Source organism: Helianthus annuus, chromosome 15 (genome assembly GCF_002127325.2).
Source record: "Helianthus annuus cultivar XRQ/B chromosome 15, HanXRQr2.0-SUNRISE, whole genome shotgun sequence".
In the NCBI taxonomy this organism is placed as follows: Eukaryota; Viridiplantae; Streptophyta; class Magnoliopsida; order Asterales; family Asteraceae; genus Helianthus; species Helianthus annuus.
In genome coordinates, this window is record NC_035447.2 from 145,043,078 (window position 1) to 145,047,838 (window position 4,761).

Below are 4,761 nucleotides of genomic sequence, written 5' to 3' on the forward strand. Positions count from 1 at the left end.
TTGTAATAGACATGTATATAAATAAAAGTCGACTATTTTGGCTATACATGTTTAGTGTGATTTCGTGCAATTACTTTATTTGCATTTGGTTGTAATTATTCCTACCAATAACTTATCTATACTACTTTAATAAGGATATAGGAAGGACAGAATGGTAATTGAACAATGTGTTGAAAACACACTTAATGCATAATGTACAAGATTTAAAGCACAAGAAAACACAAATAATTTACCCTTCAACTGATTCATCTTCAGCCGTCCATTTATCTCACTTTTCACACGGATCGCCATCTTCAGCCGTCCACTTCAATTCACACGGATCAAAGTTCATCAGACCTTCTTTCTCTCTCACATCTCACACATCTCACAAGCTTCATCAAACCTTCTCTCTCGGGCGACTCAAGAACATCATCCACCTTTGTCTCTCACATCTCACACTTGATTCCAAATGTTAAGCAAGTAAAGGGTGTAGCAACATCAGTCCCTATCAGTACCATCTACCGTCGGATTTCATATAGATTTGTAGGCGGATATGTTTAACAGTGATGATTTGGGTTCTGATTTGTGACTGCAGGGTTTGATAAGTGGAGATTCCGGTGGTGGAAGCTTTGAAGATCGACAGTGACAAAGGCGGTTAGGGTTCCGGCCGCGAAACCGGCTTTCTGGGGTTTAATCATTGATGTTCATCATTCGGTAACAACATTGGTTCATGCATATTTTATAAAATTTCATTAAACTTCAAACCCTAATTTTGTGCTATTTTACTTTTTGAAAGCTTCATCGCCTTCAACATAACCAGGTTTCGATTTTGTAGGATCTCCAACGAGGATCTATGACTGTAGATTATTAAAAATTTGTTCCAGCAATCTACACAGTGTTTAACTGTCTTAGGTATTTGTTCAGTGCTTTTTCTTTGAGTCTTCATTATACATTCTGATTTCACCATTTTGTTTATGTATTCGTTCTGTTTAATTTTAGCATTTGAGGATTTGTGATTGTAGGTCTTCATCAGTTTGATTGCATTTTGAATTTTAATGAAATAGTATATTTAAATGTATTTACACATAGGTGGTAAGCTGGTTTATCAGACCAAAATGAGGGCAACTGGACCTAAATGTCTTGTTACTTTGGAGAGGATCCAAGGGGTATGATTGTTTCTTTTAGTTTAATGTCATCAGATTTGCATAATTTAAACAGTAATCACTATTATATACAACCATGATATATTGCTAAGACCATATGCCTATGATTGAGTGATTATTTGATTTAAATCAAGTGTTTGGATCAATTTTAATATAGGGAAGTCTTTTGTCTTTTTTGAGTTTACTGGTTTCAATTTAATGTGGAGATTAATTTGTATTAGAAATTGAAAAAGGGCTAAAAGAAAGAGCTTTTAAATTATTGTTGTTATTAAGATTGTTATGTTCTACAAAGGGAAAAAACATTTAACTTATTATTGGTTGTATCTTGTGGCTTCATGAGTACGTATCCGGTACTTTTTGTCTGTTCATAAAGCTTAAAATTATAGCTTCTAACCTATCTTCTTCTTCTTCTTCTTCTTCTTTTTTTCATTTCATACATTTATATTGGATTCTTTGTACTCATTGGTTTTCAAGTGGAAATCATGATGATACAAACAATGCCTTTCAACAAAGTCATGTGTAGTATAACCATTATAAATAAGCATATGTGAAGAATAATCGTTTTATCGTGGACTGTTGTTCGTGAGAATCAACTTGAAATGTGTTTTAAGTAGTCCTCAAACTTTTTACATTTTTGGCAACTTGAAATGAGTCAAGCAGTGGTTGGTAAGTATGGGGTTTTCTTGCTGAATTCATGTGGGGTTTTAAGTGTATTTCGCTAAATCTTGTTGCAGGTTGAATTGGGTATCTGCTAAGCAAACTATATGTTAAGCCTGTTGCGTAAGCTGGAATTGGCACTCTGGCTTCTGGAGTTGCAAAGGGTAATGCTTATATCATACAGGTGCTTGATTTTGTTCTATCAATGGGTGGGTTGGCAAGTAAATGTGCTAAGTTATGTTGGGTCAGGTCAGGTAGAGTTGGGTTGACTTCAATTAGGGCATTTCAGATTGGGTTGACCCACATATACTTTTTGTTCATCTCATGTCTTTTTCAGTTTATGTGTATTAAATATGATTAGAAAAGATATTATTACAATAATAATTCTCAGTTTGTATGTTTTTTAATAAAACAGATTAGTAGGTTATATGCTTTTAAAAAGAGCCTGGTCATGCTTGCTTACCTATATTCAAGAAGTAAAATTCATGCAAAATATATGTTTAAAAAGTAAAACTTAAGAAGCCAGGTCTCCTTAACTTGTGAAAGGCCCTACAATGGCCCTTTTTCACATCTCAGATTATAGATTTGAATTGTTCTGAAATTAAGTTTACATATATTTAATATTTTTTTTTGTTTATTTACCATTATTATTGAATGTTCTAAAAATAATGGCCAGAATCCGAACTTAGAAGTAAGTGGAATTCCTCTGCAGCCTCCTAAAAAACCAGAGAAACATCAAGAAAACGCAGACTCAAGAAAAAGGTTTCTTGAATCATCAAAATAGTAGCATTTTTTCTCTTTTTAATCACTCTAAATTCACGTGTTCAACTCCGTGTTTCACCATCACTAAAATTAAGGCTAGCTCAACTTGAACATATCTTCAACGTTCTGGATCATAGGTTTTTATTTATATTTTCTGTCAATGTGTGTGTAGTGTTTGTGTTTGGAATTGAATTGTATACTTTAACACATAAATAGTTTGTATACTTCTAAGTTTTTTTACATAAGTTAGTTCTAAACCGAGACGATTACAGACAAATGAGAAAAACGGATGCACAAGGCTATTATTTTGTTGCTGTGAAATTGAGTCTCATAAGTAATGTCATATAAGTTAGTTTTCTTACATCATGAATGGTTAATTCTATTTTTTATGCAGATATCAGACCGGACTTGAGGTTGGCCATACTTTGGTCTGAGAAGATTTACAAGTTGGCTTTAATTGTGTTTTCAAATTCGACGCACCTGTGTTACATATCACCTCTTTTACCCTTTGGATAAAAGTACCTTAAGCGCCCATATATAAATCCACTCGACTACTAACTTCATCTGTTGGGAACTTTCTTTTATCATTTGTGTTATATCAATTTCTCTAAGTTTAATTTTCTTTTGTACATTTAGGAACCGGAAGAACCTCCACACCAAGTTCTTGTCTTCTTACGTGTTGTATTTTTGCTTCTGTAATGTCGCTGGTTTTTTCTGTACATAGTAACTGGTATGCTTATTGTCTTCTTACGTTTTGTATTTTTGCTTCTGTACACGAGCTTGCGAGAGGAAGTTGATTCTAAAGGCTAATGTTTCTTTTAATGTGGAGTCCTCGCGGACGTTCACTTTCTGTTTGTTAATCGACATATGATGTAAGTGATTGTCCCTGTCCGCATACTTCTGACTACGCTCATGTCATCAGACAGACTACATCACTTTTGGGAAGCTTGGCTAAATGATCTCATTCTGTTCTACCCACGATTCCCTAAATAGAAACCAACCAAAGTAGGAATATCTCCTCATATGGTGTGTAAATTAGAGGAAATCATATTTTTTGTATCAATCTCTGTACTCTCTGTGCTAAATTGTAATTTAAAAGACTTAATTTATTTGGGTATGTTTATTTTTATGTATTCATATCTCTATTCATTGCTTATCACTCAATAGCCTTAAGTTTCTTTATTTGGTTGTCTTTGTGTGTGATTATTTCACATCTTGCCTTGATTGTTCATCATACCTAGCAAACGGGTCAGCTTGGGTCGGGTCGGGTCATGGGTCAAAATGGGTTCGGGTCAAAACGGGTCAATTAAAAAGGAGTTGTTTTGGGTCGGAACGGGTTCGGGTCAAAATGGGTTCGCGTCGAAACGGTTCGCGTTGAAATGGTACGGGTCGAAACGGGTTCGGGTCAATTGCTTATTTGATTGTACATAGTTATATATTTTTAGTTCATTCAATTATTTCATTACTTTTTTTTCTCAACTTTATATTCTAATAATTCTAAATTAATCTTTTGCCCTGGTTTGAACTTAGGGCCTCACCTCTAAGAGAATAAGCCTCTATCAAATAAGTTAACCCTACATTGACAATTATTTCAATACTTAATACAAAAAGATTCAATGCGTCTAATGAATCCCGATTCCTTATATGGTTTCGAATATATGAACTTTTTAGAGATTTAATTATGCTCTATAAATCTCATGTGACACATCGATGCTACGAATAAAAAAAGCTAATAGAAGTATCATACAATATATCATGAAAAGATTGATTAACTAACAAATTACGTGTACCATGTAGCTGGAAGAAGACCGGGGTGTGTATTAGTGTTCCGGGCCCTCATTTCTGTTTTTGTAATTTGCCATTGATAAATGCCCACTTTGGTTCCCTTGAGCGTATTTGTGAATGCATCAAGTGGTCCTTGAAAAGTCCCATTCTGCAGCCTTGGAAGACTGTCATTTATGGCCTTCTGTCCGTTACGTTTGCTAATATAGGATGGGGTGCTACAAATGTTTTAATTGGGAACTTCTTATTTTGTAAGACGGGTTCTATACGAAAATAACCCTCTAAGATGGTGTAATCTTTGGTTTTTTGTTTCATCAAGATTGTTGGGCTAAGCCTTTTATCCATATAAAGTATGGTTTTTTAGTTGAAAAAATAGAGCTGGTTTCATTTGGGTGAATCTTTTTGTTTATGTTCATGG

The 4,761-nt window shown here is 34.3% G+C and overlaps 1 long non-coding RNA gene across 2 annotated transcripts; it reads left to right on the forward strand.

Moving 5' to 3' along the window:
* Window positions 1–465: 465 nt before the first annotated feature.
* LOC110912605 lies at window positions 466–3,670 on the forward strand. 2 transcript variants are annotated; one of them, XR_004880430.1, is made up of 5 exons: window positions 466–693; window positions 815–891; window positions 1,877–1,963; window positions 2,956–3,291; window positions 3,484–3,670. It is a non-coding gene; the product is annotated as an uncharacterized LOC110912605 (long non-coding RNA). The 2 variants fall into 2 exon arrangements; XR_002578047.2 differs by lacking the exons at window positions 1,877–1,963; window positions 2,956–3,291; window positions 3,484–3,670 and adding an exon at window positions 1,069–1,233.
* The last annotated feature ends 1,091 nt before the right edge of the window (window positions 3,671–4,761 follow it).